The following is a 13,522-nucleotide window of genomic DNA, read 5'->3' on the forward strand; positions in this document are numbered from 1 at the left end:
ATACATGCATAATATTTGTTGATTTTATTTAATTGATATAAAAAAGAACAGGTAACATGGTGGACAGAGGAGAAACAAGGTGGACACAATGTAACAGGATGGACATCACACCAGTGAACAACAAAGCAGTGCCGGCCCGAGTCCCTTAGGGGCCCTAAGCAGAATTTGTTTGGGGGCCCCCTCCCACCATTTTTGCACATTAAGTAAGTTCTAAAATTAACATTAGGTTAAAATCAAATGAATCATAACACTGTCTTTATTGTATGAATTAAATATAATTATTTTTTAGAGCTACAGAAGTGATTTTCTCTTTGTCTTGGATTGCTTGATTAACATTAATGACACAGACTTAAAGGGGTCATAGCGTGAAAATCTGACTTTTCTCATGTTCAAGTGCTATAGTTGGGTCCCCAGTGCTTCTATCAACCTAGAAAATTTAATAAAGATCAACCCAGTAACTTTGTTTGGGTAAGCCATTTTCTGCAAGTGTGTGAAAAATTAGGTCGTTCAGATTTCGCCTATTTTGTGTGGTAGGTAGCGAGGCGAATTACAAGAATACCGCCCCCTTTATCTGCAATATCCAACCACAGCACTGCCATAGCGCAGAAAGAAAGAGAGAAAGAAAAAAGTACTTGACAGCACAATTGAGTTTCAATTACAACAAACCACCATCATAGTGATCAGTGTTTGCATTTCATCAGCTCATTTGTATTTAAAACGACGCACCCAAAAACGGCACATTTTTGCTCAAGACTACAAGTTAGCAATTTTAACATGGTATTATAAATTATCTGTGGAGTATTTTGAGCTAAAACTTCACATAAGTATTCTGGGGACACTAAAGATTTATTTTACATCTCATAATATGACCCCTTTAAGTAGGTTAATTGAGGTTACTGTCTCTTTTTTTTTTTATACTTTTTATTTTTTTTGCAACACATACCAACGAACAGAACAGACAGGTCACTGGGGTATCACATACAGATAAGATGTTCATGTACAATTAACTTTATGTCAGGGGTTGCTCTCCAAATAATATCGGAAGAGAGAGAATGAAAAAAAAAAAAATAATAATAATAATACATATATATATATATATATATATAAATAAATGAAAATGAAAACATCCACCAGGAGAATATATGTCTAAAAAAAAAAAAAAAAAAAAAAAAAGGTTCAAGGTCCTCTCATAAAACAAAAAGCACAGACATTGCAAGACATTTACAACTTCTCATTATGTTCGATCCACACTCCTATACGTTAACCATTTTGACCAGTACTTGTAAAATTTATCCATGCTTAATCTTAGAGAAAAGGTGAGATTCTCCATGAGGTTACTGTCTCTTTAAGAGAAGCACGGACCTGTGCTTTCTGCCTAATCTATACATATAAACCTAGACATAAACAAATGATTTATTGGAAAAAGAGTACTGTGGAGATCATTTTGTTTGTATGTGCCCTGTCAAAAACAAAAAGATGTTATGTTCGCTTGCTTTTTTTTTAGCTTTGCTGAAACGCGTCTTCACATGTGTGCACTACCGAGTGCACTTAAGCGCGCACGCACACAGTCGGAGGAATTACAAACGGCACAGCATAAAAACCTTACGTTGTTTTTAAGTGCTCTACCCCTCAAATTTATGCTAATGGACTTCAGTATGACACACAGTAGCGTAACTCTCTCTAAAGTTGAAACATTAAGTGATCTCTGAAGGGCGTAGTGAGGATCACCTCTCTGACTAGAGCTGGACCGGACAAATGTAACATAAACCTGCTCACTTTAGTGTCTTTTTGCGGGTTAAATTGTTTAAAATCACTTGAAATGTTAAAGGGGTCATCAGATGAAAATTGCACTTTTTTAGCTTTTTATGCATGTAGTTATGTCCTTGCCATGTCTGCCAACTCCGTAAAGCTGAAAATAAAATACTCAGACAGTGTCTTATATAGTGATGTTACGTCTGACACCGAAGCTTCGATGCTTGCTTCAGACTCAAAAAGTCCTTGCAATGAACCACTGTTTCGGAGCTTGTATCGTTACGTCACTAGTCACGTGAAATACGAAGTCTGAAGCAAACACACTGGTTCATTTCTGTAGTGAGCCACATGACTGCTTTGATAGCCCAATCCGGCGTTGACAGGTTTGAAACTTGGCGGCTTTATTTTTCACGCAATTGAAGCCAAACCATAGAAAAGCTTTCTAAACATTTTTTGTGTACTCCAGCATCATCTGTTTCGTGCGAGAGAATATTCTCCAAAGCTGGTGAATTTGTAAAAAAAAGAAAGAAATCGCCCACATCACCAAATGTATAGCCTATTAGGCTATATTATAAAATTATTTAAAAATATATTATAATTAATATAAAATTATATTTCTGAATAAAAACCACAACATTTAATGAATACCCTCCTTCACATTGTCCAAGCCCTGTCCAGTTGCCCTCTGCCACATTATAAATACATTTTTAAATAAATAAATAACCAGTTAGTAAGTTGTAGAGTGCTGTATCCTACAGCTAAATATTCACACACAAACACATCTCAGGTTCAATGTTTTATTGAGGATTTGAAACATGAACACAGTGTCAAAGCTCTGACAGCCCAAATGGGGCGGTAACATTAGCCTACTTGCATTGTCAGCTTTGTTGCATTACATTTACTTCACCAGCAGATGGTGGTGTGCATTTTCTGTTTGAATGAAGCTTTGAGTAATGAACCATTTTCGGCACAATTGTATCGGAAAGCAATAATGCTTCGAAACGCTTCATTTGGCCATCACTAGTCTTATATGCTTTCAGAGTCTGAAAATGTGCCATTCAGCAAGCTGTTTCAAAATCGTGTTGGTACCTACGTAGGCAACTACCTATTTGAATAAAACCACCTCGAGCCATATTTGGAGTTCCTTATATGAGGGCAGACCGCGCCCCTGCCTTACGTTTTGCAGGTGGCATAGCCAAGCGAATCAAGGTACAGTTAGTGTTTGCAGCAAACAATGAAGAGATTGTGGCGTACAACGTGCTCCGTGTTTGGATGCAGTGGCTCAAATGCGTCGCTTCATCGACTACCATCCTTAGATGACATTAAGTCAAAATGGGTCGAGTTTATATACAAAGGAAATATTCCTGAAACATTGGGGAAAAATGTGCTTGTGTGTGCCAAACACTTCACGCCGGACTGCTTCATTAACCTCGGCCAATTTGAAGCTGGACTCGCAGCAAGGCTATATTTAAAAGTCAGAGCTGTGCCATCAATTCATCTAGAAAATGTAAGTTGTTCTTTTTGTTACATGTTTCTTTTGGTTAAACCTAAAAAAATGCTGAGGTAGCAGCGTTCAGTTTTTATTGACGAGGGAATGTTTTCACTACATGTGCTTTATTGATTATTTGGATAAAGTGTTTGGCAGTTGCTACTATAAACATTATTAATTGACATAACAGGATAATACCAAAGACCATATGGGGGTTAGGGCAAAAAAGTCGCCTGCGATGCTCATGCATATCTCATCAGTAAAGCCGGTTCGGTGTTTAGAAGTAAATCGCCATCACATGCTTTCAGATGGAGCGGCATTTACACCGAGCCGTAGTTTACAGAAGATCTAGGCAAAGTGGCATAGATTATCGGAGTCGATTTTCCTCGATTATGAAAGCGATTTTGCCTAGATTCTCTGTGAAACATGGTTCTGTGTAGTAATTGCCGCTCCATCTGAAAGCAGGTGATGGCGATTTAAAACTAACCACCGAATCCGGCTTTACTGATGAAACACGCATGAGAATCGCGGGTGACTTTTTGCCCAGTCCTAGATAACATATGATTGTGAAGGGAGCAAACTCAGTAAACGTTACGTGCAAACCTGTTTTATGTGCTCTTATCTGTTATTTGCAAACAGTTACTTGTAGTTTGTCTCTATGTATGTGTTTCTGTTAATATGTGCATTATTACAGTGCTAGATGTAAGCAGGGTTATGGCTGTTATATTCTTGGGAATTATAAAACTAAATTTTAAATATTGAATTAGATTTTCTGGGTAAAACATGTATAAGAACGCATTGAGTGAGTTGTCCTTTGCAATACTTTATTAAAAAACAATACATATATGTATTACTAATTGTAATTACTTCTCATGTTTAGGCGTGCACGTGGGAAGAATTGCCCAAGGTGCGTCATGTGGCCTGCCAGACAGACACACCACCTGTTAGAACAGTTAGCACACAGCTGTCAATAACAACTCTACGACCTCACTACCAGAGCAAAGGTTTGGTGACCCAGTCACGTTTTGTTCCTGTTTGTGTGAATTTTCTAAATTGTAAGTGGTATTAAAGGGATAGTTCACCCAGAAATGAAAATTCTGTCATTTTCTCACTCTCATGTTGTTACAGACCTGTATACATTTCTTTGTTCTGTGAACATGCTTAAAGATATTTTGAGGAATGTTTGTAAACAAAGCAATCATGAGCCCCATTCACTTCCATAGTATAAAAAAATACTATGGAAGTGAATGGGGCTCATGTTTTGGTTACAAACATTCCTTAAAATATCTTTATACAGATCTGTAACAACATGACAGTGAGGAAATGATGACAGAATTTTCATTTTTGGGTGAATTATTACTTATATTTTTATTGTCACGTTATTTATTTGTATTTGAATGTCTAATATTATTTTACTTTAGGCATACAGACACAGTTCTGCCCTGACGTTGGTGTTCACACTGCATATCCGCTGATGTCCTCAACACCAATAAAGAGGGTTAGTAAGAGACCTCGCTTGGAGCTGGAGGAGGAGTAGACCCCGAAGCCGCCGCCAGGCGCCGCCATTTGCGCCATTTAGAAGTTCAGCCGCTATCACCCAAAAATTTCCTAAGCCAAATTGAGCCGCCAGCTGATAAAGTTTGGCTGAGCCGGCTAGAATTATTTGCAATCAAATAATAATTCTATCACATAGAGACATACACACACGGAATATAAACAATACACGAGATCCATTTTCTGATGGGTTTCATAACAGCACAGTCTTGTGCTCGCTCGTTGCTACAAACCACAGAGGGGTTGCAACCTGTGGAGGTCGCATATGCAGGCTGCATACGTCATCAAGCCTGGTTTATTTAAGTTAACTGAGCACTACCTTCGCAAGCCATACGCATATTACAACAATTTACGACTAACTTATAATAAGAATAAACTTTATAATTGTTGATATTTTGAAATAAGGCAGTGTTGATGACGTAGGCAGCGTAAAAATGCAACCTCCGGAGGCAGTCTTCTGATTGGTAAATTAAAATTGCTTGTTTTCCCTACAGAAGAAGCGATGCATTAGTAACGTGCGCGTCACAACAATGCATTTCAAAAATAGACTGTGTTATTTTTATTTTTGACCAATGCGCGCGACCAGCATCCACACAGGAAAAAGCTGCGGGTAAAATAACGTTTGTATGTCTCTTTCCGGGTGCTGTATGCAGCATGTTCATTTTTACTTTAATTTTGTATTGGAACTGTCATTTGGAATCGGTGAAGTCAAATATAGACGCGTTTCTTATAAGAGCCGCTTCTGGGAAGTCCGCGGCTGTATAACATTAACTAAAGTGGTCGCAATCAGGTCCGGTAGCGCCGCCACGCATATTTCTGCGAATGAGAGCAAGTAAAAGCAACAGAAAGTTTCTTTCTATCGGTCTCCCATGCTGCTTGAACCTCAGAAGTAAAGAGACTTTTAAAAAGCTTGCCAGTAAAATCCATATCACACCAGCAATGACAAGGTAAGCCAACGTTGCTATGGTTACAGTCCAGATACATAATACATTGCTAGGCTATTGCTATGCTATCTACCGTTTTATTACAAACAGCAACCAAAACTACAACGTAAAATTAGTGTAGACTTTTAAACATCAATTTTAAAAGTTTTTACCAACCTTTGTATGGGAACCTATAATCATTCATTCATTCAACCCAGTGCATGCCAGGTTTGTGCTGTGGCTCTGAATTAAAAGTGAATTAAAGAATAGAAATGAAAAGAGGTTGTGTGTTTTGCCATGTTATTAGTCTATAAGTAGCATTATAGTGGGCTCTAGCTCTATTGTGTTTGGTTATGTGTACCATAATTTACCAGACTTTTACCAGATCATTTGTCTATGTTTATAATTCTGACAGTGATTGTTATTGTATTTTGCCATAAGTCTTCACTGTGCCTATTCAAAGCTCGAGGGCAAACACATAACTTCTAGATTTATAAGCAGCAATAAACTACATTTTAACATTTTATAATGCCTAGTCATACTTCTGTTATTTTGATGAAAGTAACTCAAAAGTAACGTAACTCATTACAGTTCAGAGACAGTAATATTGTAATGTGACTAATTACTTTCAAATTACAGTAATTTGTAATATATAATGTATTACACTTTGTAAGTAATTTTCCCAACACTGTTAATCAGTATAACGTAGACATCTGTAGACATGTGGCAGCTTCAGCCATTTGCAGCTATGAAAAGTTTGGCGGCTGCAGCAGCCATTTAGGTTTCGGCTGAGCCGGCTAGCCAGCCAATAACTTCATCAGCCAGCCATTATTCTAAAAAAAAACGGCTTCGGGGTCTAAGGAGGAGGAGCAGCAGCAGCAGCAGGACCCTTTGGAAGGCACATCAAGTAGTACCATTGAAGAACCACTGGATTCTACATATGATCCTGCAGACTCTATGGACTAGTTGCACGGGATGACGTTTTTCTATTTCCGCTTTCTTGAGTGTACGCGTGTAAGCTTCCGGTTTCGCGATATGAAGAGAGGAAGATATGAATCATGCCGCTGTTTTACACACAATGTCTGCAAGATCTATCAAAGTAACAATCACCGATGTCCATCGGCTAGTACAGCAGCATGCTCAGCTCCGATGATCAAAAGGAAAAAGTTGTTTAAGGTGTATATATCAAGTTACATCGACAACTATGAAGGTAAGTTATAACATTAGCTAACTGACTGGCTAGCTCGCTCTAACAGTTAGTAAATTACTACTGACTATTTGATGGTTTTAACGATGTACAATTAACTGTATGAATAACATTAATGATGTCCAAACCTCACAGTTTCAAACCAAAGATTCATCAGGGAGGGAGCATCAGGGCTACATGCTACAGATGAGAAAGGGCGAGAACCCTCACGACCCCGGAGTGGGAGTAAAAATAAGAAGCTCAAAGCCTCAATCAGGTTTATTATTTGTGGTTTTGATGTGCCTGTGTTGCAAAATGACGAATAAAGGATCATAACATACACCAAGCTTTCATGGAAACCACAGAAACTGGTTCTGACGGCTTCTGTTTTTACTGTATGTTAATTATAAACCGTGAATGGTCAGTTATCTTTAAGGTTCATTGGCCAGTGATATTTAAGTACTGATTTTGTACCCTGTACCTATCTTATGCTTTGAACTTTCACTTTTTCATAACACACTATATGAAAGTGAGTAAATTGAGACAGGTGATCTATTTGGATGTCCTTAGATTACAGTATTGTGTATAGTGTTATGCATTTGATAACCTGACATGGTATTGAATTTGTGTCCTGATTCTGTATGTGAAATAACATACTGTATATTTTGTTTTAATGTGTAGATTGTCTTTGACGACTGCTCACCAGTTGACATTTCAGTGGCCGACTGTTCCTGTGTGGCTGAAAGAGCACTCTGCAACCACTGTGTTGTGTTTGACCCAGCTGAGAGCCCACCCTTCGGACTGCTGGAAATTAAATGTCCCAATTTAATGACTGTAGCTACTTGAAAATGCAGAGTGCAATGCTGAAATTAAAGCAGACTCACAGCTACTGGCAGGTGCAAGGCCAGCTTCTTCTTATAGGGATGTAGTGGTGTGATTTTTGGTGTTTTTACAGAGGAGGGTATTCCCATACAATGCATCTACAGAGACTGTGAGGTGGCTAAAACTATAAGGGAGATTATTTTTATTTTTACATGAATGTTTGAAGAGGGTTCGCATCACTTATGGGATTTAATTTGAATAATATGCACTACATTATTTCCTCTTTAAAATCCACTGTACATATAACATTGGTTCTTTATATTGGTAATAATGATACAGTTAAGTAATAAAATAAATATATTTCTTTTAATGTGCTCCTATGTGTGGCCTCCTCTTAATGCTATCATGCTGCGAGTCAGGTGTATAAAGCAACAGCAATGCTAAACTTTCCTTAGTGGTAACGTGTAACTGTCCATCTCATAAGTTGTGGAGAATGGGGTTTAAAGGGACACAAGGCAGCATTTTTATTTTAATAAATCATCTTTGTAAGTCGGTATATGGTTAAATGACTCATTACCGGACGAATGAAGTCTCTCTCGCCCGCCCCTACCGTCTGTAGGAAGAATACCCCACTTGCAACTTCGCTGTATCTGACCCGGTGTCCTTCAGTCTCGCAAAGTCTCAGATATCGCGAGAAGCAGTATCACTTTACAGCAAACAACACAGAGGCAGGCAAGCTAAACACGGCTAGCGATTGTTGCAAATGGCAGAGCCGGGGAAGAAGCATCGAAAACCCTTGACGGAAGGGAAACTTAACTGGATTGGAAATAAGCTGATAAACTTGGTTCCGAGGGGGGAGGGACAACAGTTCGTTTTTACGACAGTGTGTTTGAAAGCATTTACTTTCAGACACTAGGGGGAGCTTGTAGAGAAATATTACGCAGACTTGCCTGGTTTCCCTTTAAAGGAGCGGTGAATCAAAAACTCAATTTTAACTTGATAATTTGTTATATAAGAGGTCATCATACTTAAATGAACATCCTGCAAGTTTCAGAACTGAAAACGTCCGTGCTACTGAAATATAACCGTCTTTGGCACCAAGCCAGCTAAAAACTCCAGTCTAAAATTCGGAAATCTATGACGTCAAAGTAGAATTGAAACACCTCCCCATAACCAAAAGGACAAGTCTACTTTTGTAGCCCCGCCCACAGCTTCGCGTGACACGTGTGTCTCAGTAAGTAAACATGTCTTTAAAGATTGACAAATTTAACCAAAATGACTTTTTAAATACATTTTTTCTGAGAGACTTTTATTTTGACGCGGTGATCTGTTATGATACCATGGAAACGCTTTTTCGGTTTTGAAAGAACCGCGTGGGAACAACCATGGGAACAACACAGAAGCTAAATACTTCAATTCGGAGGCTTGGAACATAACATTAGCAATATGCTTGGATAAAGTTTGCTTTTGAAGAAGTTCCAGCTCGTGTGGGGAGCGTTTGTTAACGTTGTGGACATGGATTCATTTGTAAAGAAGTCGATGCTGGATTTGCAGAGAGACTCAGTCAGAAGCACCACTTATATTGGATCTGACAACAATGACACAGCAGTATAATTCACAGTAAGACATTTTACTTTATTTAAGTTACTGCGTTTCACTATTGCTTTGTTAAAAGAGATTGCTTGATGTGTCCTGTTGTAACATCCGTGTCTAAATACGTTTGTTGACTGTTTTAATTTACTAAAAACATTAAACGATTAATAAAGGTACAACACTTAACAATACGACTGTAATTCAAAGGTAGAAATATACAAAGTTAGTTATAAGGAAGGATTTATCAACCGCAGTTTAGATTCTGATGCCCGTTTACTGTGTTGTATACGGTAACTTAGGCAAGTTGCGTTTGAAAGGTCAAACACTCAACAAAGCTTATTTTTTATCATATAACTGTGGTATTTAACATTACGTGAATGTAAAAGCAACCTCACAAGCACAATAGAAATATACAAAGTTATTGATAAGGATTTATTAGCCGCAGTTTAGATTCGGATGCACGCTTACTGTGTTTTATACGGTAAGTTAATTTAGTCACGTCGAGTTTTGTTTCTACTTTAATATACGTATTGTCATTTATGTGTATCATGTTTAGCACCCAGAATCTTTTGTGTCTCAAACATATTTGTGTTCGGCTGCTATTTTTATCACATTAATGTTTTTAAAACATTTCCCTACATGTAATGACGGGGAATGAAGCTGTCCAATCATAGCAGTGGGTGTTTACGTTCAGGTCTTCAATGCGGCCCGCCCCTTCAAACGAACCATTTCTCAAGACAGCCACTAATCCATGTTACAAAATAGCGTATTACTTATTGCTTTTGATGTTTTTGAATGTAAAAACAACGCGAAATGCATAAGTAGACATCAATCAACGTCATAAAGCAATAAAATCGACCAATTCACGGCCCCTTTAAAGGGTTTATATAAGTGTACACAGTTGTTTGAAAATAATTTAATTTTTAATAATGTAAAAGATGTCAACAAAATACTGTTTAATTAATCAATTCTGGTAAGTAAATGTCTAACAAAATTATAGAACATTAATTATAAAGTATTTACAAGAAACTATTGCAAATAGAAACATTCATTCTAAAGTATTTACATTAAAATATTTTAGAAATACATTGATTAGAAGGTTTTTACTGGAAACTTGCAATTAGAAACATTAATTATAAAGTATTTACATGAAAACATTTTAGAAATACTTTCATTGGAAGTTCATTACAAGAAACGTTTACAATTAGAAACAGTCATTAGGGGTTTTCACACTGCGCTTAACCCTGGGTTATCTTCATTCTAAACCCTGCTTAACCCTGGGTTAAGGAGCGTTTCACACCTGTAATTTGAAAGCGGTGTTTACCCAGGGTTATGAAACCCTGCTCCGGAGCAGGGTTAGCACCGCATTTGTGGTGTTAACCCCGCATTGTGGTGCCAAACGCATGCAGTGTGAAACGAAGCAGGGTTAGAATGTTATGACCCTAATTAAGTGTGCTTGCAAAAGCACACTTATTGTTCTTCTTAAGTTTTATTATTCTTATTATTATTATTATTATTATTAAGTGTGCTTGCAAAAGCACACTTATTGTTCTTCTTAAGTTTTATTATTATTATTTTTCCCGGGTAGATTTTTTTGGCCAGCTCTAGCGACCAGACCGTTTGACGCAGAGACACCGTTCAAACTTTAAAATGTTCGGGCAGTACCGGTGCAAGTTGCTTGAGAGGATGAAGTCACAGATCCATGTCGTTCGGCCGCCATATTGGAGAGAACACAAAACCTTAAAAAAGTTTCACAGGTCACAAATTTTGTCCAAACCTCATGAAATTCCACGTACACGATCCTTGGACCGAGCCTCACAAAAGTTACCAGAAGGATTTTTGATTTTCGGAAGCGTTTGCGCGCCACAGCCCAAACTAAATGTGCGTCAACGCCGCCAAAACAGGAAGTAGTTCAAATTTCAATATGTCTGTAACATTTATTAACCAAAATGTTTATATGAACTCTTTACTCCAATGTGAAGATGCCCAAGATAAAAAAAAACATTGCAGAAACATGTCTATATTATGTTATTTTCACTTTAAAATGTCCAATTAAAACCTGTGTAAAATTAAAAAATGTCATTAGCCTTTACCAGTAGAGGGCAGCCTTTACGTTCAAACGTGTTTTTTAGACAGAATGTAAAGATAGCGGCAGCCATCTTTAGAAGCTAAGCTAACAGGCTATTGCTCCGTGGAAAAGTTTGAATAACAATGGCGGGATGTAGTTTTAATGTTAAAATGGCAAAATGGAATATAGAAGAGCTGTTGAGAAAATCGGGTGTTCCTTTAAGAGCCACAATACAGCGAAGAGCTGAGGAAGAGAAAGCAGAGAAGCCCTGAGAAGAGGCGACAGCCTCAGACTCTGCTGCGAGCCCGTGGAGGACTCAGTAACCTCGGCTGCCACTCAAGCTTCGTATCGTATATGGACAGATTCCTGGATACATATTTTTAGAATCGTAAACTTCATCTTATTCACTATACAGTATGCGGTTTCGGACGCAAAACTGCAAATGGATTTTATATTCTGAATGCTTGAATCAACGCGAGCTCTCTGGAGAACGTGCATTTTCACATACAGGTAGGAATTATATGATTCAGACATATTTTAATCCCTTTCTTTTATTTCAGTGATATATGGCACGACAAGTTTAATTCCCTTTTTCATCAATGTAATACATTGTAAACGTATTAGTTTGTAAAGACGTCAGTTTCGCGTCCTCGGGTAGCAGTGATCGTTTGGCATCGGTATTTTAATTAATTATGAAATTTGTATTTTATTTTTAAATTGCTATCTTGTGTTTCTGGCGCATTGGCGGATTATTGACTCATTTGAGTCGTTTTCATTACAAAGTGTTGCAAATAAATGAGTCTTTTGAGTCGACTCTTTACAAAGCGAATGGGCCAAATGTTTTAAAGTGGTTCGCGAATCAGTTTGAATGAATTGTTCAGATCGCTTCAAACACGGAATCGTCCGAAGCTGTTTTACTCGTAACCTATGTAGAAACACGCAGAATATAACCAGTGTTGGGTGACGTGGAAATGTATTTACCAATCTTTTAACTAAAAGCAAAACTTCACACATGTACCCGCCATTACATACGCGCGACCGCCGACCTGTTCGTCGTCAGACACAGTTAAACGCGTGCAACCTCCAGAAACACTGTAGCACAGATTGAAGAAAATCCATCGATGATTGACGTCTGATTCGCTGTTTAATGTACTGTATGATGTAAGTGATTCTCACAAAACACACGTGACATGACAACGTAAGAAAACATGAGTTTTGTCTAAGTGTAAACTGTCAATGTCCTCAGACCATCTTAGGAGATTCCAACTTTATACATATACAAAACAAAACTGTTGTCAGTTTACTTGTCTGATATTTCAGCTACAAGCTACATTTTTCTGTATACTGTTGGTGTATGTTGCAGTTTTACACATACTGTAGAAATGCCCTTCATAAGTATTCTTCTGTTTGCTGTGGAGTCAAGAAATGTCTAAACATTAAAAGATGAACATGAGACAAAAGTACAGAATCTGTCACATTATTTTTTTTAATGGGCACTGAGCTGTGTCCTGATTGTTTACACATGAAAAGCATAAAACATGTAGGATCAGTTTGATTCACTTATGTGCATTTGTGTACAATACACATAAGTCAGCATTTAATGCTGTTGTTCTTTGTTGTTAAAGCATGTATGTGTTGAAACATAAACAAAGGTTAATAAAATGTGACATTCTAAACTTCTGGTATACTGATATTTATCTTACCAATTTCTGGTCTCCACATCAAACAGAAAAAGCTTGTCTTTATTGTTCTGATACTTATGGAGGGCACTGCGTGTGTGTGGGTGTGTGTGTGGGTGTGTGCGTGTGTGTGTGTGTGCGTGTGTGTGTGCGTGTGTGTGCATATATCTAGATTTATTTTTTCATGAGTAACTAGTAACGCGCTACTTGAGTATTATTTTCATTGCATACTTTTTACTTCTACTTGAGTAATTATTTATTTAGTTACTTTTACTTTAACTTCAGTAAAGTTTTTGGCTACTCTTTCCACCTCTGTTAAAATCTTCATGAATCTAGGCTGAGTTTGCCACGTTGAAGCCTAAATAATCAGACAGATAGTAAGTTAATCGCCCATCGCTCACAGCCCAGCACCTGCATCACTGCATGCGTATCGCGCTGACAAACATACACCTGATT

At 37.7% G+C, this 13,522-nt stretch overlaps 1 long non-coding RNA gene across 1 annotated transcript; it reads left to right on the top strand.

Moving 5' to 3' along the window:
* Window positions 1–5,187: 5,187 nt before the first annotated feature.
* On the top strand, window positions 5,188–8,101 carry LOC141359421 (uncharacterized). The gene is made up of 2 exons (XR_012365847.1): window positions 5,188–6,928; window positions 7,586–8,101. It is a non-coding gene; the product is annotated as an uncharacterized lncRNA (long non-coding RNA).
* The last annotated feature ends 5,421 nt before the right edge of the window (window positions 8,102–13,522 follow it).

Source organism: Misgurnus anguillicaudatus, chromosome 23 (assembly GCF_027580225.2).
Source record: "Misgurnus anguillicaudatus chromosome 23, ASM2758022v2, whole genome shotgun sequence".
Taxonomy (NCBI): domain Eukaryota; kingdom Metazoa; phylum Chordata; class Actinopteri; order Cypriniformes; family Cobitidae; genus Misgurnus; species Misgurnus anguillicaudatus.